At 46.6% G+C, this 22,109-nt stretch overlaps 2 pseudogenes; both read right to left on the bottom strand.

Moving 5' to 3' along the window:
- Positions 1-17,598: 17,598 nt before the first annotated feature.
- LOC147991988 (uncharacterized) lies at positions 17,599-17,973 on the bottom strand (annotated as a pseudogene).
- Positions 17,974-20,499: 2,526 nt separating this feature from the next.
- Positions 20,500-21,083, bottom strand: LOC147991987 (uncharacterized; annotated as a pseudogene).
- Positions 21,084-22,109: the final 1,026 nt, after the last annotated feature.

Raw genomic sequence — 22,109 nt, 5'->3', positions numbered from 1 at the left:
CAATGCCTTCAGCAAGGCCATTGTCAGGTATAACCAAGTCGGGTCAGACCTAGGCTTTCACCTTGAGGCTCGAGACCGGGTCTTCAAGTAGCACCAATCGAAGTAACTCATGTGTTGTCCCCACCATTTTTCCATGATCCCAGCAGCTACATGCGATGCGACTGTCGCCAATGTGCAACCATCCTTTGTGTCAAGCCATCGTCCATAGTTTGCATCTCATTATCGAAGTTAGCCATCGGATGTGCATAGATGAATCTAAAGAAGACTTTTTGGTGTCCACCTCAATCTGTGCAACAAGACGGAACTAGAACTAGGGACCTCATGCAAAAGGATATAGAAAACTCTTCGATGGACTGGAACTCTACGAGGCAGTTTCGTGGTTCACATTACTATTATACAAAAAATAAATCTAAATTCAAATTTTATTTGAAACTCGCATCCAGTAAATAGTAATTCCTGCCATACACGGTATGTTTTTAATCAGTAGCCAAATCCTTGGTCTAGACTAAATTAGAATATCAAAATTGATAGCATGACATACAAGTTTTTGTTATTATGGGGATATACATTAGATGTATGCTAACAGTTTTTAACATTTTAGATAATTTTTTTGGTAGTGCTACCATGCATTGGAAGTATACCACTATCACCACGACACTCCAAGAACCAAAACTTCTCTCTACTCCGGTGTTCCCGGTGCTAGCTTTTCATGGCGGTCACAGCTGGAGCAATAGTAGGGCAGGCTTGTATGACATGCGTTGGAAAATAACGAGAAATAAACGAGACAGAGAGATACGGATTTTTACGTGGAAACCCTTGCGGGAGAAAAACCACAGACGCACGAAGGCTTAATCACTATGAGAAGGAGTATTACAAGCACGAGACGACATGCCGTCTTTAGGTGCGACTACATGGGGTATATAAGAGGGAAATACATGAGAGTCCTTGGAGGACAAATAAACGAGTTGTACTCGTACGCGTTGGTACCAACGCAAAGGCCCACACCATATGTACTACGTCTAGTCCAATACGGTAGAATTTGGATCACAATTTAACAATCTCCACCTTGAGCCAAATTCCCTCCAGTAGTCGAAGAAAGTGAATAACTCCGTCCAAATCAGCATAAACACCTTGTGCGTCAAAGTCCATTGGACTAGTGAGAAATACCAACTAAGCCTGAGCAAAGCTCAAACTTATTGGAAGGAATTGGCTTTGTCATCATATCAGCAGGATTATAATGAGTACTTATCTTGCATACCTTCAAATCGCCTTCAGCAACAACATCTCGAATATAATGAAATATGACATCAATGTGCTTTGTCCTCTCATGATACATTGGATTGTTTGTGAGATATATGACACTTTGACTGTCAGAAAATATGGTAGGGCAAGATGAATCTCCACAAAGCTCAGTGTATAAACCTTTCAACCAGATAGCTTCTTTGCATGCCTCAGAAATAGCCATATACTCGGCATCAGTAGTGGAACAAGCCACAATAGACTGCAAAGTTGCTCTCCAAGTCACAACACAACCACCAATGGTGAAAACATAACCTGTGAGTGATCTTCTCTTATCCAAATCACCAGCAAAATTAGAATCAACAAAACCAACAAGTCCATCTCTAGATTTCCCAAACTGTAAATAAGCATTAGAAGTACCTCGCAGGTATCTAAAAATCCACCGAACTGCTCTCCAGTGCACTTTTCCAGGATTAGCCATGTATCTACTGACAACACTCAACGCATATGATAAATTCAGACGAGAACAAACCATGGCATACATAAGTGAACCAACTGCACTCGAATAGGGAACTCTAGACATGTACTCAATATCTACATCTGACTTAGGACATAAAGCTGATGATAATTTGAAGTGTGCAGCTAACGGAGTACTTACCGGCTTGGCATTATGCATATTAAAACGACGAAGAACTTTATCAATATATCCCTTCGGACTTAGATATACTTTTCCAGATGTCTATCTCTGGATATTTCCATTCCAAGTATTTTCTTTGCTACACCCAAATCCTTCATCTCAAATTCATTACTCAATTGCTTCTTTAGTTCATTAATCTCTGACATACTCTTTGCAGCAATTAGCATATCATCAACATAAAGGAGCAAATAAATAATTGAACCTTTGACAGTTTTCAAATAAACACAACTATCATAATTAGACCTTTTGAAACCTTGAGAGAGCATAAAGGTATCAAATCTCTTGTACCACTGTCTAGGGGATTGCTTCAATCCATAAAGAGATTTCTTTAACTTACAGACAAGCTTTTCTTTTCCAGGAATAACAAAACCTTCGGGTTGTTCCATATAAATATCCTCTTCTAATTCTCCATGTAAAAATGCAGTTTTAACATCCAATTGTTCAAGCTCAAGATCATGCATGGCAACAATACTGAGTAAAGTGCAAATAGAGCTATGCTTCACAACAGGAGAAAAGACTTCGTTATAGTCAATACCTGGAATTTGGCTATAACCTTTAGCAACCAACCTTGCTTTATATCTTGTCTTGTCATTAGGAGAAACACCTTCTTTCCTCTTAAAAATCCACTTGCAACGAATAGGTTTCTTCTCTCTAGGTAATTTTACTAAATCCCATGTGCCATTCTTTTCAAGTGATTCCATCTCATCATGCATAGCAGTCATCCACTTATTACTATCACCAGAAATAATAGCCTCGGAATATGAAGAAGGCTCAGAATTACCTTCAATTTCTTCTGCAACAGATAAAGCAAAAGAAATAATATTGCACTCTTCAATTAACCTGTCAGGTTTATTAATACCCCGTCTAACTCTGTCACGTGCAAGATTCCAACTGGGGGAACAATAGGCTGAGTTGGAGTGGGAGTGACATTATCATCATTAACGACGGGTTCATCATGTGCATCAACAATTTCATTACCAGATGTATCACCTGAATCAATAACATGCTTCACCTGAACAGTAGGCTCCTGAACAATAGGCTGTTGTTCACTCTCAACAGGAACATTAGTAGATGAAACATCATGTAACATAGCAAATTCATTAAAGATAACATTTCTGCTAATAACAACCTTCTGGGTTTCAGGATTCCACAATTTAAAACCTTTAACACCAGACTTATAACCAAGAAAGATGCACTTAATAGCTCTAGGCTCCAATTTTCCATTATCAACATGAGCATAAGCAGTGCAACAAAAAACTCTTAACCGTGAATAATCAACAGGTGAACCAGACCATACCTCAATTGGAGTTTTCTTATTAAGCGCAATAGATGGTGAACGGTTAATGAGATAACAAGAAGTGGAAGCGGCCTCAGCCCAAAAACGCCTATGCAAACCTGCATTGGACAACATGCAACGGGCTCTGGAAATAATGGTCCTGTCCATACGCTCAGCAACACCGTTTTGTTGAGGAGTATAAGGAATGGTGTAGTGTTTGACAATGCCTTCAGACTTGCAATAATTCTTAAATTGCTTAGAACAGAATTCCATACCATTATCAGTGCGAAGTATGTTTACCTTCTTTTCAGTTTGTCTCTCAATCATAATCTTCCACTCCTTAAAAGCTGAGAATGCTTCATATTTATGCTTCAAGAAATAAGGCCAAACATTTCTCGAATAATCATCAATATAGTCGGCATGTAACTAGCACCACCTAGTGACTTCTTGCGAGATGGTCCCCATAAATCAGAATGGGCATAATCAAGAATACCTTCGGTTGTATGAGTCGAAGTGTTGAACTTCACCCTCCTGTGCTTGTCGAAGATACAATGCTCACAAATTTCAATTTACCAGGTTCATATCCATCAAGAAGACCTCTCTTATTTAACCGTGCCAAACCAAGTTCACTCATATGTCCAAGACGCATATGCCAAAGGTTAGCAGCATCACAATCAGAATTCTTTGAAATAACTGGAGTAGCATTACCTGAAACGGTAGAACCTCGAAGGTAATAAAGACCATTGGTCAAACTCAAAAGACCTTTCATCACAACAAGGAAGCCTTTGGTGACCTTCAAAACACTATCTCCACCTGAATACTTGTACCCCTTTGCATCAAGGGCACTAACAAAGATAAGATTTCTCTTCATATTCGGAATATACCGATCATCTATCGAAGTTCTGATTATGCCATAAAACATCTTGATTCGAACGGAACCTATGCCTTCAATCTTGCATGGTGAATTATCAAAACCCAAAACGGAACCAGCAGAAGTAGTGGAATCAAAAGTATTAAACCAATCTCTATGTGGGCACATATGAAAAGTGCATGCGGTGTCAAGTACCCACTCATCATTGGTCTCAGCACATCCAGCAACAACAAGAAGAGCATCATCGGAACTATCATCACGAGCAACATTAGCAAAAATTTCACCTTGTTTGTTACCTTTCCTCTTTTCTTTATTCTGCAACTTGAAACACTCTGAGATGTCATGTCCATCTCTCTTGCAATATCTGCAATATTTCTTGTCTCTGGATTGCGACCGGCCCCTGTGGTCGTTCTTACTTTTGCCTCTGTTTCCATTATTGGAGTTCTTCTCCTTTGTCCTGCCACGAACAGATAATCCCTCGGCTTGGGATGAACTCGAACCATCATGAGGCACCATTAGTTTCATTTTCTCCTTAGAGTTCAAAGCTTCATAAACTTCATTAAGCATGAGAGTATCACGACTGTATAATATGGTGTCCCTAAAATTGCCATAAGAACTTGATAGTGAACAAAGTAACATTAATGTAGTATCTTCCTCTTTATACTTAATCTCCATTGCAGCTAGATCAGATATGATCTCTTTAAATTCTAAAATATGATTCAAAACATGACCTCCCTCGGGTAACCTGTGCAGGAATAATTTTTGCTTCAGATGCATCTTGCTGGTGAGATCTTTAGAGCAACTCTAGCAGACCCCGCAAAACGCCCCGGCCCGCAAAATAACCGCCAAATTGCGGGTCGGGGCCAGAAAATCTGCACGAGCAGACCCCGCATCCCGCCCCGGCCCGCAATTTTTTTTGCGGGGCGCGGCAAATCTTCTCCCCCAACCTCTATCTTCACGGGCTGGGAGGCCGACCCGAGCTCAACCCCTATCCCGCGTGAGATTTGGCGGGAGGGACATTTCCGCGTGGCCCTTCCCGCTCCCCGCACCCTCCGCCACCATTGCCCCCACTCCGCAAGCTCCGGCTGCTCTTACCCGGCCGTCCGTCGCCGCCATGGACGACCCCCTGCTGTCCCCCGTCACCATCGAGGTCGACCACGCCCCTTCCGCTCGGGTGGATCTCGTCGCCGGCCAAGTTGGCCCCGCCGCCGTCGCCCAAGCCCAAGCCGCGCCTGCACGCAAGCGGCAGGGCAACGTTGTCGTGCAGGGCGGGAATCCGGTGCCCTCGCCGCGATGGCCCGCGCTCCGGGCACCAACGCGGCAGCGCGATCCCGGCCGGCGGCGGAGAAGGTCGGCAAGGTTGCGGGCGTAAAGCGGAGGAAGGTTCCAGCTTCAAAGAAGCCACCTTCTTTGGCCTCTCGCTCCATCCCCCCACAAGGAGGTGCTCCGGCGATGCCGTTCAACGGTGCCGCTCCCCCCGCGAGCGAGGTGTTCGACGAAATGGCCGGAAGGTATGCGCCTTCGGTCTTGGCGATTCCCTTTCATTTTTCGCCATTATTCTCGATAGCGCATGACTTGTTATCGTTCACTACAGTGGTGGTTCGAACAATGGAACAACCGAGTTCATGAACTTGTTGGACACGAAAGCGGTTGACATTGATCAAGCCCCTCTCGAACCATTCGAGTACAATGAAACAGAGGCCGACGTGGATGATCATGGTTGTGCGGACGAATTGGAGGAGATCGAAGAGGAAGCGTTTGAGAAATCACAAGCAAAAACTGGGAAAAGCATAAGATTGAAGAACTACACGATCTTGGAAGATCAAGCTTTGATTCAAGCATGGAGTGCGGTGTCTCTTGATGCTACCACGGGTACATCTCAAACTTCCAAGAGATATTGGCAAAGGATCGAAGATCAATACTTCCGCATTATGACAAAGTATCCCAATAGGACTCCATGCACATTTCGGTCGCTTCAAGGGCATTGGGAGAACATCAAGCCTATGTGCAGCCGTTGGGCAGCTTGCTTGGAGCAAGTACGCAATGCACCTCCAAGTGGCACCGTGGAGTCTGATGATGTGAGTTTGTTTTGCCTTTGTTCAAATTGTGCGTCATCATATTGCATCATGAGAAGTGATTGGATCACTTTGTTCACATTGTGTAGGAAAAGATTGCTCAACATAGATACAAGGACATGGAAGCTTCGGAAGGCAAAATTTTCAAACTAGAGCATTGTTGGGAGTTGCTCCAAAAGTGCAAGAGTGGAAGTTGATCGACAAAGAATCCCCACCAAAGAGAGGCTCACTTACAAACATGGATGAAGATGAGGATGATGATGGCCCAAGAAATTTGCACAAGCCCGATGGTGACAAGAAGACCAAGGAGATTGATGCCATGTTGCAATCCTCATGTTGCAATCCAACGAGTCGATGTTGTTGAAATCGTTGGAGATCAAGAAAGAGTTGGCCGAGAAGAAGGCGAAGGAGAAGCAAGAAAAGTGGCAGTTGCTCAAGGAAGAGGGGCTGCGCAAAGCTGCCATCAAGGAGAGAAGAGCACGAGCCGTCGAAAACAAATCAATATCCATGTTGCTCGCCGAAGAGAACAAGATCATGTCAATGAACCGCAATGACATGGACGACCTCACCAAAACATGGCATGATATGGCAAGGAGGGAAATCTTGAAGAGAAGAATGGTGGCGTCGGCCGGTTCGTGCTACAGTTCCGGTGATGTCGGGGATATACCCTGCGGTATAAACCGGCCGGAAGTTAACCCGGCCGGACTTGGCGGTTTATCTGAAGACCCCGCTGACACTTGGCGAGTTACTGGCGACCCGCCCTGACCTGGCGGTTTACAAGCAACCCTCCTGGTCATTATGACTCACTGGTAACCAGGCGGGCGGGTCAGACGGATGACAAGGCCCAAGGCTCAGAAGGCCGGTTCATACTATGGTGGGCCGGTTTAAGAGGAAAGACATGAGGAATATTTACCTTACAAGGAGTTACGACCAGGACTTGTATCCGGTTTGTATTAGAGATAGACTAGTCCTAATCCTAATAGGACTCTACATGTAACCCGCCCCTTCAACATATATAAGGAGGGGAAGGGCTCCCCAAAAGGGGACAAGATTCACAAGTTCCACAAGTTGGACAAGTTAGGTTTAGACAATAGCTCTCGAGATAGAGCACTCTTGTAACCGTGATCATCATCATCAATATCAATGAAGCAGGATATAGTCTTTTACCTCCACCGTGAGGGGCCGAACCTGGGTAAAACATCGCGTCACTCGTCCCGCTCAACCCCTCTCAAGCTACCACATAGATGCGTTGACCTCACGACTAAGTCCTGACACTAAGGACATCTGCCGTGACAATTCCACAACAGTTGGCGCCCACCGTGGGGCCTGCGCACGGTGGTGATAAGTTTTTGGAGGGATCTCCCCAAGGATCGAGGAGTTTGCAATTTTTTAGATGAAGATTTTATAATCTATGAGATTGAAGTCAAAGAAAAAAATTAGGGTTGGGCGTTGTGTGTGCCGCCAAAGCATATACAATCCGATCGAACTAAGGAGATCGATTTCTGCTGCTACCGCGTGTCGCTGAGACCAACAAGAACTCTGCTACAGCCGGGTCACGTCAAACACCCGTGTGGGTTCCACAGAAGGAGATTTCGAGGCGAATCTGTAAAGGAAAGTATGAAAAAAAAGAGGAAACAGCCCACGACCCGGAAGCGGTTTTCGCTGTCGAACCGCCGTCGCTCCACTGTTCTGCGCTCCCGTGGCTCCGAGCAGCCTCCCGGCCCTCTACTGTAACCCGCGACCCGCCTCGTCTCGCGGGCCCTCCTCCGCGTGGCCGCGCTGGGCCGTGGCCGGCCGTGCCTCTGCCACTCTCTGCTATAGCAGCGGACGAACTTCATCGACCAGCCGGAGTACCCGCGTCACAAGCCCCCGAGTCGCCGCCGAAGGGCCGCTTAGGGCCTTCAGGCCACTGGAGAGCCGCCCTGCTCCTCCGGTTTGCGACGCGCCCCTACGGCCAAGTCATTGCTCGCCCTGCCGCCTTGAGCCACCTCCGCCTCGCCGAGTTACCAAGCCGCGGGCCTTGTTTTGACACCGTCTACTTCGCACCCATCTCCGAGCTACCTCCACTTCTGTTGTGGTCCGGCGTAAGTCGCCTCCCTGGCCTTGAGCCATTGCCAAGTCATGCCTCGTCGCGTCGCCTCTGCCAGAACCCGCCTTGGGTGGCCTGCTGCGGCTCACCTTCAAATCGCCACCCACCGTCAAATTGCGTGATCGTCCTGCTTCTGCCGCAAAGCTGCTACCTTACTCGCCTGTGGCCTCGTCAAGCTTGTTGTGCTTGAGCCGCCCTCGCGGGTGTGTCAGGCCGCCGTCAACTTCTGTAGCAGTCTTCGCGAGCGGTTTTTAAGTCAGCTGCGAGCTGGCCCGGGCCGTTGAACCGGCTTCCGCCTACAAGCAGTTTCAGCCCGCCTTACTCTGTGTCCATGACCACGCTTTATCCGTGCTAGTACAGCATTCAGCAAGAGCAAGTGAGCAACAAGTCAAAATTACAGCTGAAAGATGTGTGTGATCAGTCCAATCGGAGATTCTGCTGCCATGGATCGGCCCGCCTGACCGGGTCTCCCACGCCTTGAGTCCCCTCCATGGAGCTGCAGTCCGAGTGTTGAACTGCCGCCGGTTTGCCACAACTTCAATGATTCCTATTTCCACCTCACCCGGCGCCCTGACCCGTGCCGCCCGGCCTTTCCTGTGATGAGTCTCGACAGCCTCGCATCACGGTCTTAAGCCGGGGCTCCACCGCGATTGAACCGCCACCACCATTGCCCCGTGGGCGGCAGTGGCCTTGCCTGCACCCCTCCGCAGCTACACTACGCCTCGTCGGGGGCTTATTCAGGCGTGGACGCACCGGGCCGTCGCGGCCTCACTCGTTGCCCGTGCCTTGAGTGGCAAGATGACTTCACCACTATGAGCCGTTCCAGCCATCGAATATTCGCGCCTCTGCGCCTGTACTCTGACGCCTCGCCCCTGACCCGAGCAAGCCGCTGACGAGCCACCTCCTCTATGGCGAGTCAACGCCGAAGCACGCCTGGTCTAGTTCCAAACCGTCGCCGGGCCCCGCTACTGCGACCGCGGCTCCGCCTCCGCCGGTGAACCGGCTTTCCCTTAGCTATGATCTGCCATCCGGTTCTCGAGGTGTTCAGAAGAGTTGGCGCGATCCAACCCGGCTCCGCTTAAAAGCTGCTTCCGCCGGTTCACCGTTCCACCCGCCTCCGAGCCACCCGAGCTGGTCAAACCGCCCGGATTTTTACATCTCGCCTCCTACGTGGCCACGCTAAACCGTCGCGGTCGGGTCACCTCCACCCGATCAAATCTTAACTCGCGAGCTGCCACCGCTGCCGTGGTCAACATCTGCTGCCTCCACGAAACGCCGGCGCCCACACTTCTAGTCGCCGTGTTTGTTCCCACGGCGCGACCACGTCGCCGGTTTGTTTCGCCCCCTCCGCAACCTTGACACCATGCTCGGATGTGCCACCTGCACGGTTCTGTCTCCTAATCCGCCCGCGCCTCTTCTGCCGGGTTGACTTCTAGTTCACCGCGTCAGTGCCGCCCCTGGTTTTTTGAGCCGCCTTGGACTCGTCCTGCCACTGCCAGGCTCTCTGAAGCCTAAGTAGGAAAGCGCATAGCATCAATCCAGCAAGTAATACCTGAAGGTAAAGGAGCAGGCCGTGGGAGTTGAACCGGCGGCCTGAGGGTCAAATCCTGGTGCTAATAGTCACCAGGCCATGGCATGTGTTCTGGCCGATTTACTGTGGAGCAATCGGTACGTGCAGACAAAAAACATGCTACTACTCGCTGGTGGCACGGCCAATTAAATTTCCAGGTGCTATCTTTTTCATCTGTTTCTTTTTTTTGTACATATTGTTTTTCCGAGAACGATTACTCTGGCCTATATCTTTCTATACAGGACAAGTGCTCAATATAAAAGTGATGCCCTATTACGGACGGCGCGCGCTAGCTGTTCTACGCCGGCATTTGTGCATATCACACTGGTGAACCGGAACACAAACCGCCGCTCCCGCAGTCCGGACTACATCAGCAATGCCGCGGTCAACTCTTTTGTCCGTACTGGCGTATAACCCCGTGATGGATATCAACTGGACTGACATATCAGGTGAAATCCATCCAATATATTTTTATATTATATATTGCTTTCTTTCAAAGAGCAATTACTCCGGCTTGCAAGGTTATCTAAATGCAGGACCCTAAACCGCCATATTGGTGCAAATTTTAAAGGCCGTCAGAAAATTTCCGGCTGAAAATGAAGATTCCGGTTTAAAATTCGGTTCAAGGGAAAGATATCTCCCATAAAGTATTGAAGCTCTCAAAATCCGGTTCAAAATCCCGGTTCAAGAAGGATTTATCTCTTGCAAAAAGTTAAAGGGTGCCAAAGAGGACCTGCTGCCATGATGCGCAGTTCAAACATGGGTATCATGCCTTATTGGCTTATCATATTATTGATCACTTGGGGGCTTGGTCATGTCTGAACTATAGTCACACCTCTTGATCGGCTCAATGCAACAGCGTCACTTGGGGCTTTGGTCGCGTCCGAACCATAGCAACACCTTTTGATAGGCGTAAAGCCACAGCATCACTTGAGGACTTGTGGACATGTCTGAACCATAGTCACGCCTCTTGATCGGCCTAGTGCCACAACATCACTTGGGGGCTTGGTCGAACCCGAACCATAGCTACACCTCTTGATCGGCGTAATGCCAAAGCATCACTTGGGGACTTGTGGTCACGTCTGAACCATAGTCACGCCTCTTGATCGGCCTAGTGCCACAGCATCACTTGGGGGCTTGGTCGAACCCGAACCATAGCTACACCTCTTGATCGGCGTAATGCCAAAGCATCATTTGGGGACCTGGCTGACTCGAACCATAGCTATGCCTTTTTGGGGGCTTGGTTGTGTCCGACCATGGTAATGCCTCTTGATCGGCTCAATAGCCTCTTTTTGCAAATGGTTTTATCATTGCCTTTGCTTGAAATTTTGTTTTTGATAAATATTTCTTTTGTTGCGTTTTTAAACCGACAATTCTTAAACCGGTTCGACTGTCAAATTACAAATTGGCGGAACATGGTCAATTCTTAATCCGGAGACTATCTGCCCGGTTTGATTTTCTGTTACCATCCTATTATGGAGTAAACCGGTATTTATCAACCCGGCTCGGCTTTCAACTACAAGTTGTCAGTACACGATCAAGTTATAATCCAGAGACTATCAGCCCGGTCTGGTTTGACTACAAGTCACCATTATTATATATGGTTAATCTGGGGTTTATCACTAACCCGGTACGGTTTTATCATAAACCGGTACAGTATGGAAAGAGTTATCAGTACTTAAGATTGGAATTATCACCCTTACTACAAAAAAGTTGGTAAACCAATGATGTGATTCAATGTCACGGGTATGATATATTTCATATTTGATTATTCTTAAGTGCAGCCTTGGTTATAAACCCAAGTTATATGTTGGGCATTATGACCCGTTCGGCGGTAAACCGCCAGGACACTTTAAACTTGTTGTATACAAAAACAGGTTGAATAAAGCATGATTATAAATCACCGGCGTTTATTAACCCGGCCTGGCTTTCGATTACAAGTCGGCAGTATGATGATAAATTATCCAGTGTTCATTAAACCGGTCTGGCTTTGGACTATAAGTCGCCAGTATATATATTTGGATTGCGCCATTGGAATCATGTGCTTATAAATCATTGAGTATATTATTCAAATCTTGAAATAGACAACATGGCTGGATTTTTTATTATGGTTATCAACAGATGAGGTATTCAAAGTCGCTTTGGCGCAATGGCTATTACTTTATCAATGGATATAATTTATTCTACAATGGAAGGAATAGTCCCGAGTCGCTGCAGGCTTACGACCCGGCACTTGGGGGCTATATTATTCAAGTTGAGATTACATCAAATATGCAAGTCCCATGTCACTGCCAGCATGCACCATGGCACTTGGGGGCTAATGCAAAGACAATTTTACTGGCCTTATTGAAGACCCGACTCATCACATCATAATGAGCCGGCCCTTGGGGGCTACCAATTGTGTCTGTCAACAATTCAAGGTACATAAGTTTTATTCTATTATATTGAAGGGTCCACTACTCAGTTGGTAAAGCACAAAGCTCTTAACCTTGTGGACGTGGGTTCAAGCCCCATGATGGGGGTTACATCATATGATGTTCTTTTCAAAAGAAGTATATATAAAGTTCCAGCTCAATATTATCTTACTGAGCCGGCCTTTGGGGGCTACACATCGCTGCTCAAGTCTACATCATCATATTTATAAAGTCCCTGCTCATTATTGCATAATGACCCGGCCCTTGGGGGCTACATTGGTTGAAATTTTATGGGCATCAGTCAATTACAAGTCCCAGGTTGCTGCAAGCATGACGACCCGGCACTTGGGGGCTACATAATATGGAGTATTCAATTTTTACTAGTGACTGGGATGAACAACATGGATTTCTTTGAAAGTGGCAGTATTTATATTGAAGCAAGTCTTAAGCCATCACTTTGTTCTGCTCAAGACTTGGGGGCTACAAGTATTATATTATTATCAGAGAAATATTTTCAAAATTCTCTGTTTTGAGCAAACCAGATTGACCCGGCGTCACCAATTATTATGACCCTGTGTCTGCAACCCGGCATCATCAATAATCATGAACCGACGTTGGCAACAATCATGAACCGGCGTTAGCCACAATCATGACCCGGAATTATCAATTTTTATAACCCGGTAATTTTGGTAATATTCAACCGGCAAGTTTTACATCTTCAAACCGGCCGGATATCAGATGAGTATTTCAAGCCAAAATTTCTTAAGCCGGCGCTTTGGAAGCCGACTCAAGTGGATTATTCTTCACAATATTTCTCTGTGAGAAACCAATGTCAGCAAATTGAGTATGACGCTGGCTTATTGACCTGGATTTTCTAAAAGAAGGAAATGACAAGGACTTTAGAATGATCAGATGCCGGTTTATAAGAATTCTTAACCCGGAGCATAGTTTGTCAAATTTGTTCTTGTATTTGTTTTACAGGATCAGTTTAACATGGATAAATCCAAATTAAACTGGGGGCTAATATCGGGGATATACCCCGCGGTATAAACCGGCCGGAAGTTAACCCGGCTGGACTTGGCGGTTTATCTGAAGACCCCGCTGACACTTGGCGAGTTACTGGTGACCCGCCCTGACCTGGCGGTTTACAAGCAACCCTCCTGATCATTATGACTCACTGGTAACCTGGCGGGCGGGTCAGACGGATGACAAGGCCCAAGGCTCAGAAGGCCGGTTCATACTATGGTGGGCCAGTTTAAGAGGAAAGGCATGAGGAATATTTACCTTACAAGGAGTTACGACCAGGACTTGTATCCGGTTTGTATTAGAGATAGACTAGTCCTAATCCTAATAGGACTCTACATGTAACCCGCCCCTCCAACATATATAAGGAGGGGCAGGGCTCCCCAAAAGGGGACAAGATTCACAAGTTCCACAAGTTGGACAAGTTAGGTTTAGACAATAGCTCTCGAGATAGAGCACTCTTGTAACCGTGATCATCATCATCAATATCAATGAAGAAGGATGTAGGCTTTTACCTCCACCGCGAGGGGCCGAACCTGTGTAAAACATCGCGTCACTCGTCCTGCTCAACCCCTCTCAAGCTACCACATAGATGCGTTGACCTCGCGACTAAGTCCTAACACTAAGGACATCTGCCGTGACAATTGCACGACAGGTGATGTTTTCTCCGCTCCATATGGTGGCAATGTGGATGATTTCGGTGCGGGAGTTGGAACAAGCGCCGGAGGTGGATTCGGTGGCGCCGATGAACTCCAAGGTGGACTCGATGGCGCGGAGTGAAGATCGATCAAGATGATGCCAGACATGGGCGCAAACCTTTTGCAGGGACCTCTTTTGCGTTAGCCGTAATGAACTTGGCTTCTATTTACGCGTAAAACTGTTTGTGTCATTTAAACTTGAATTTGTTTGTGAAATTCTATGTCAAATGCAAGATTTGCAGTTTATCTGTTTGCGGGTCGTCACGGTGGTGTCCGAGCAGAACCCGTATTAGCCGACCCGTAAAAAAGCATATTCTGCGAATATACTTTTTTACGGATCCGTTTGCGGGGTCTGCATCTGTGCCAGCCCGCGCCGGCCCGCAAAAATTATTTTGCGCGAACTGCAAACGCGTTTTGCGGGGTCTGCTAGAGTTGCTCTTAGTCATACAAATCCCCTTCAGTTTTAACCATAGAGCGGCGGCAATTTTCTCGCTCAAAACTTTCTGCAAAATATCATTATGCAAATGGAGTTGAATTTGTGACAAAGCCTTACAATCAATTCTTTTCTCCTCATCAGTCCAGTCCTGAATTCTGTTCTTCCCAAAACTATCCAGTGCTTCATCATAGTCGGACTATGCCAACAACGCCTGCATCTTGACTTGCCATAGGGTAAACCTTGTGTCACGGTCCAGCAGCGGAAGATCATACTTCATGGATGCCATGAATAGATTAAATCTGTACACAAAGTAGTACAAACCGGTAGAAAAATTCTTGATAGAATTAATATACGGAGCAAACAAAACAGAGTAAATAGCACCTGATAGTCGCTGGACAGTGGACGATTGAACAGAGAGCAAAAAATCTGATCTGTAGATCGGCCTCGGTGTCCATGTGAGTAGTAGTAGTACTCAACTAGTACTAGCAGGTCACGGAGTAGTAATAGTAGCACTAGGTACCGTAGCCTTGTAAGGCTGGTCACAATGGGTAGGAACTTAGGAGTAACATCACACACTCCAATGCAATTTTATTTATGTGGCACATATTTAATGAAGAGAGAGCTTCTTGTGATAACTAGCTAAGTTACCGGAACATTACACACTCCAAGAAACAATAAGTCTATGACCTAATAAATACATCGTTGCATGACACTGCATACATGTTCCTACCCACTATGGAGGTAGTAACATAGTCTAGGAAAGTGTGTAGGTTACTACCTTATATTCCTGCTCATTGTGACCAGCCTAATCTCACGCGAGCAGGAGCAGCAGCAGCTTGGTAGGCTTGACGTGAAGCAGCAGACAAGCAAATTGATTGTACCTCGGGACTTGATCCTTCACGGTAGCAGCAGTGGACCAGTGTCACGCGTATATCCGCAAGGACAAGCGGCGACTCGCAGATCAAAGTCAAACTGACTGAACCGGTGACAGCAGAGATTGACGTCTCGGTGGATATATGCACTGTGCGCAGCGGAATCTCCTGTCTGTCTCGGCTTCGTACAACTTCGCAACGGAAATCGATCCGAAGCCGGATCGCCCTGGTCACGTACGTGTGGCGGTGCACGCAACCCTAATCCTCGTCTCAATCTTGTATCTGAACTTCAGCTCTGTATACCACTTGTTAGATAATAACAAGAAATAAATGAGATAGAGAGACATGGATTTTTACGTGAAAACCCTTGCGGGAGAAAAATCACGGACGCACGAAGGCGCAATCACTATGAGGAGTAGTATTACAATCACGAGACGACAGACCGTCTTTAGGTGCGACTACATGGGGTATATAAGAGGGCAATACATGAGAGTCCTTAAAGGACAAGTAAACGAGTTGTATTCGTACGCGTCGGTACCAATGCAAAGACCCACACCGTATGTACTACGTCTAGTCCAATACAGTAGAATTTGGATCACAATTTAACATGGACCTTGATAACTCAGTGCTGCAAGTTATGTAAAAAAACTCACTGCTGCAAGTAACTTTGTATGTATGTAACAAGACTGTGAACTAATTTCGGGTTCATTTGTTTGTATTGTGTTTGGAACCCAGCAGGTGGTGCATTTTGAATTACTATGGTACCAGTACAAACTAATAATAAGAGTGGCGTTGATTCGTGCCAGCCCTAATGCAGACCCATCGCAACAGAGCACCCGTTCAACTCGACGCCTAGCTGGCGCCCCACGCATACTTGAGGGGTTGTTGTTAGCTAGGTTAGCTCCCACAGCCCCATTCGTCGATTGGTAGTGCACCTCCACTCCTCCAATCTCGCGGCAAGCGGTCAATTTTCCTGCCAACCACGACATCTACGTGGCTACTCCTATGGGCACATAGTAGTACCGCATCAAGTCATTACTCTCAGAAAACATGTATCCTGTCTTGGTTGTGTGCATGTGTTGTGGTGGCATGAGTTTATACCTAGATTATGGTTGGTCATTACTTTATATATGAAGCACGGCGAAAGTCTTTTTCGGTAACTTATGACAACTGTACTCATGGATTTAAGTAATTGGACAAGCGACTAGTGAGGTAGTAAAATCAACAACATGTGGCCTATAATTACAATTTTGAATTAGTCATTTGCACATCATCAGAGTTCCAGTGAACATAAGGTGAACACTCAAAACTTCACCAAGAAAATGTAAGCTTGCCAATCTTTCTTTGCTGCTGCTACTAGGCGGATAGAATAGTGGTGATATCTTGTGAGAACGATTACCGGTGCTAGGGATAGAAAAATGTTTTAAATAATAGGATATGCCATTTAGCGGCGACCCTTAAAAACAGCTATAGCTGGGCTATAGCGGGCTATAGCGGCAAATTGTACATGAAATTATTTAGCGGCAACACCTTCAAACATCTATAACGGAGCTATAGCGGGACTATAGCCGGCTATTTAAAACTATAGATAGGATGCATCGGGTACATGAGCTCAAGTTGAATTTGTGTACATTAGTCGGTCCAGCGATGATTTGTTAAATGCCTGACAAAATTCCTCGGCAACACAAAGCTATTAGCACATTTCTGGTTTCTTAGAAGAGCCGAGATGACACTTACGCTCATTTCCATAATCGCAATCGAGCAATGCAGCCTATGTGCGAAGAAGGAAACAAGCCTTTGGTGGTGCTCCTCTCGAGGGAGATATGGAATGAGAGAAGTATCACCCATCTTCCCAACTTGGTTGTTAGCCAGAGCAAAAGACTCAAGAACACTGATCTTAAGAGTGTAGACTTCTTTGGTGCCCTCATAAAAATTTGCAACTCGCTTTATTCGATGAATATGGCAAAGTTCTAGCCGCTTTTGCGGGTGAATCCCCTGGTTCTGAAAGAATAGCAGAGTCCTGACCATAGTCCCCTGTTATTTTTCATGACTATTATTAGTATGTAGGTGATAACAGCGTAAAACTACAAAGAACATGCAACACAACACCAAGTAAAACATACTTTTGTAGTTTTCCACAATCCAACGATAAACAAAATCGGTAACCACTCATTTCTTCGTAAGCTCATATTCATCCAGCACCAAAATAATAAGATGACAATGCTACCTGTTGAAGTAGTGTTTAGAAGCTGGAAAACTGCAGAAACACTGCAGAAACATGGTTGGTATGCTTTGTTTCTCTAAAGAAATTGTTGTGTAAGGAAGTGGGATCTTGCTGTCACGGCACATCTGATGGCTTGTTTCCGCCGTCTGCTTGCGATGGTCTGTAACCTAGCCTAGGGCACAACAGCTGCTCCTTCTTGCCTACAAAATCGTGGGCATCTCACATCTAGGCATGAATGTCGGCGGAGTCCATTACAGTTAGTTGGAGGCTGCCAATGTCGTCTTTCGAGCTGAAGTCCCCCACTCGTATGACATCATCAATAGAGATGGCAGCTTCCATGTTCATATCTACATCTTCATGACTATTCACCGGACTTGCATTTCGGGTGTCAGAATCTGCAATGTGCTTCAAGCCCCCCTAATAATCTGCCAACACATATGGCTTAGCTTGCTGAGCTTGTTTCCCACTGCCCAAGTTCTTCACACCCATGCCTACAATGATCTGCTACCAGATATGAAAACTTCAAGGAAAGATATGGCAATACAAGGCTTAGATCCTTTCCATTTTAATGATAGTTAATCAAAACTTCAGAAGCCTTTGACAAAGATGCAAATAAAGAATCCTCCTCCTTGGTAAGCTATCTAGATTGAAGGGAAAATCGACGCAAAGCTACAGCAACTTCACTGTCCGCTTAAAACATCAATCACTAATTGCAAGATCTCTTTTTATAGTAGGGCACATTCAACTAATCTCTTGTATGTAAACTGATAAATTATCATAACTGTGACAAACCAAATAGCTGACAAATGATCATAACTACATCAAAACATGTCACAATCATTTCTTGCCCATCCGATAGATATTCATAAAATTTAATGAGATATATCACAGCCAATTTTAGTATAACTACACATAAACATCAGTCATCATTGTCAATTATTCATAATTCTAATGAGATATAACCATTTTTTATAACTACACATAAACATCATCTGTCATTGTCGATCTTGGGCTGGATCCTTAAAATTAACATTCATAACTACAATTAGATTACATGTAGCACCGTGCTAGTTATCTAAATAAAATATGTCATTAGGATTAGTAGCTCTTATACCAGCTGTACAGATTAAGTTACATAATTGAACATACAGCCGATGAGGAGGAAAATCAACAACACCCCAGGTCCATAAAATACAATTTGCATGTCACTGTGATTGATAGCTCTTATAAGTTATAATAACAACTGTATCGATGGAGTTAAATAATTTGACAAATGATGAGGGGAGGGGACGAGAGGTACATAAATAACACCCTTGGCCCCGGGGCCATGAATACAGTTTTCTAGTTATCTGGAAAAACATGTTTTCCGCAAAAAACAAATCTGAAGAAACAAGTCACTAGGATTAGTAGCGCTTATAACAACTGTACTCATGGAGTTAAATAATTGGACAGACGGCTGGTGAGTGGTAAAATCAACAATATCTGGGTCATAAATACTATTCTGAATCCCTCCTTTGCACAAGCATATAAAGAAGCTGAACACTAGAAACTGCACCACAAAAATGTAAGGTCCCACTTATTTTTGTTGCTGCCACTAGGTGGATAGTGAAGTGGCGCTAGGTTGGTCTACCGGATGATGATAAGTGTGCTATGCATGGGATGCACCAGGAACACAAGTTGAAGTTGGGAATGTGTACATGAGCCTACAAAGCTGTGTCGTGCAACAAGAGATGTTTGCAAGAGATTCATCTACTGCACACGTGGCAATTTCAGTGTTTTTCGTTCCACCAGGGAGCTATGATGGCACTAGTGCTCATATCCACATTGATTCAAGTAAGGCGGCGTCTTTGCGATGTCGCTGGAACTTTCTACCATCTCTCGAGGGTCTGTTCACCTCGATGAAACTCCCAGTTAAAAATCCCCCTAAATACCCTCCAATCCTTGGCTTGGGCACGATTAATCTGAAGTCGCAAATTTGGGGTGTCGCTAGAATAAAAGACCTCGGAGCACTCAGGCTCTCAGCAAACATTTGCTACTTTCCTTATTCAGTGAAATTTCGTAAAATTACTGCCGCTATTTCAGTAAAGGATTGCACCGATTGTTTACTGATTTCCTGGTTCTCTGAAAGAAAGGCATGTCCTGACCAAGCGACAACATCATAAACTGGAAACGCAGGCAACCTAACACTAATTTTTTTTTAAAAAAGAGGATGATCCCCGGCCTCTGCATCTGGATAATGCATGCGACCACTTTATTAATTATTCTCACAAGACTTTACAAAGTCATACAAGAGCAAGACTAAAGCCACCGTCTAAGCAACAACTGTCGCTACACCTATCCAATTGATGAAGGGGCGTTGATAGCCTGGGCCTAATACCAAACAGACATCGCAGCCAAACCTAAACATCTAAGACATGAGGTCCCAACCAGGACGCCTGCCTGGTATGGGGCACCTACCAGTCCGGCGCACTCCTCAACCAGGACGCCTGCCGGGTATGAGGCCGCCGCAGCCACCTGCCATGACTCCATCTTCAAAGCTGTACTGTTGCATCTACCATGCTAGGTCTCTCTGCCATCGACGCCATCACGACGCCAGACATCCTCGTCCTCCTGCACGAGTCCATCCTCCCACATCAAACTCTGAATCTGCACTGCACCGCGCCGTCAAGATCCGTCGCCATCAATATGTAGGATGAAGCACCGCTCCAGCAAAGAAGCCGTCCGATGGTTCCGCGAAGCCGAGTGCACCTCCAAGAATGCCGCCTCAAAGGGGGTTACGACACATGAATGCCGCCAACAACTGATCAGCTGATCTAGGGTTCCCCCGAAGGTATTGAGTGGAGTTGGGAGCTTCACCTCGATAATGCCTTCATGAAGGAAACGATGATAAGGGCATCGTCATCACCGGCTCGGGCCATCAACCGAAGACCAGGTTTTCACCCGGATCCGTCCCAAGAAATCCACCCAACAACCTGTGCACCGTTCGACCGCCTTCAAAGCCCCAGATCCAGCCGCCTAAATCCGGCAACCAACTGCAGCAACAGTGCCATCGTGGGATCCCTGGCGCCCCGGCCACTGCCTGAGTGTGCCACCACTGGAGCCTAGAAGGAGGGCTCCCACCCCGCCTCGTCAAGCCGCGAGAGCCGCCGAGAAGGATCCTGCGCGCTCGTCACCGTCTCTGATCCGAACCAATCCAAAGCAGATCGCCGTCACAGATCCGCCTTGGACAGGGACTGTATCACGCCATGCCGCCGCGGGAAGCCCTAGCTTCACCAGCCGCCACCCTCCAAGGCCGCCGCCCCGGGATCCAGACAGAACCTTGCCGCTGCCACCGAGCAAGTTCCGCCACCGCCGACCGGCCACTGCGACCTCCGCCGCCATTCCGCCGACGGATCTGGGCGAGGATAGCCATCCTCCCCGAGGACACATGCCGCAGCCTCTTTTCCGCGTACTCGCACGAGAAGCCACCGTGGCCGCGTCCCACCCCTCGCCGGATGCCGCGCACGTGCCGCCCCGCCGCCGGCGAAGGCCGCCGCCACGAGGAGACCCGCACGCAGCCGCCACACAGCTCGGCGTCGACCCATCTGCAGCCGCGCCATGGGCCCGCCGTCGTCAAGATCATCGCCGTCGTGCCGCTAGGATCCGCGCGCCCCAGCGCCTCCGCTTGGTCTGGCCGCTCCCGCAGGCCACGAACGCGAGGAGAGGAGAAGGCCCCCGCTGCCAGCCACCGCGGGGGCTTTGCCCCGGCGGCTCTGGCCGGCGGCAGCGGGGAAGGGGGGGAGGAGGAGGAGGGCTAGCGGCAAGGGGTGGCGGCGCCGCCCGTGTCGCCCGCGGGAGGAGCGACGCGGGGGCTAGGTTTAGGAATGTCAGAACTACAAATAAAACCATACTTTAGCAGTCCTCCACAGTCCAACGCGAAGAAAACCGAAAACCACTCATACGATTCATAAACTCATATTCATCCAGCACTGCATAACAGGAATGTTAACGTTATTTTTTTAGTTGGAATTTGTTGCAGCCTTATTAGGATGTCATGGTACACTTCGAGGCCACCACCGAGCTAACACATGTCGGTGGTACCTAAAACCAAGTTTTACAGAGTTTATTTCTGCAACCTTCCCTAGCTAGTTCATGTACGACTTTATTCGCCGAACGCCGCACCTATAAACTTTGAAAACGCTTCACCTCCTGGACCCTATGATGACAGATCCCTAGTACCTGGGAGTCACACTCCAGGATCACCATGGGGACCCTAAGCTCCCTAGCCAGCTGAATAGCTCGTCGACTTGCCGTTAGCTCGGCCATCTCGAGGCATGGTTTTCACTTTCAGTGAGATTTCGGTGAAATTCACTGAATTTCAGTAATTTCAGCAGACATTAAAATATTACGTTTCGACCAAAATATTTCAGCAATTTCAGTATAGCACAACAATTCCAATATTTTTCAAAATATTATTTAAATTTTTCAAAATTTTAATTGAATTCAAGTGAATATTTCGATCATTTGGCTGAAATGGAAACGGTGTGCTGAAGTTTTGACGAAAAACAGCAAAGTTGCTGATTTCATTCATTAAGATAGGAGGAAACACCCCTGGAGATACAAATACTGATGTCCAGCAAAGAGTC

Source organism: Triticum urartu, chromosome 1A (assembly GCF_056163025.1).
Source record: "Triticum urartu cultivar PI428250 chromosome 1A, HENAU_Tu73, whole genome shotgun sequence".
Lineage (NCBI taxonomy): Eukaryota > Viridiplantae > Streptophyta > Magnoliopsida > Poales > Poaceae > Triticum > Triticum urartu.
This window is presented reverse-complemented; position numbering and strand designations above follow the sequence as displayed.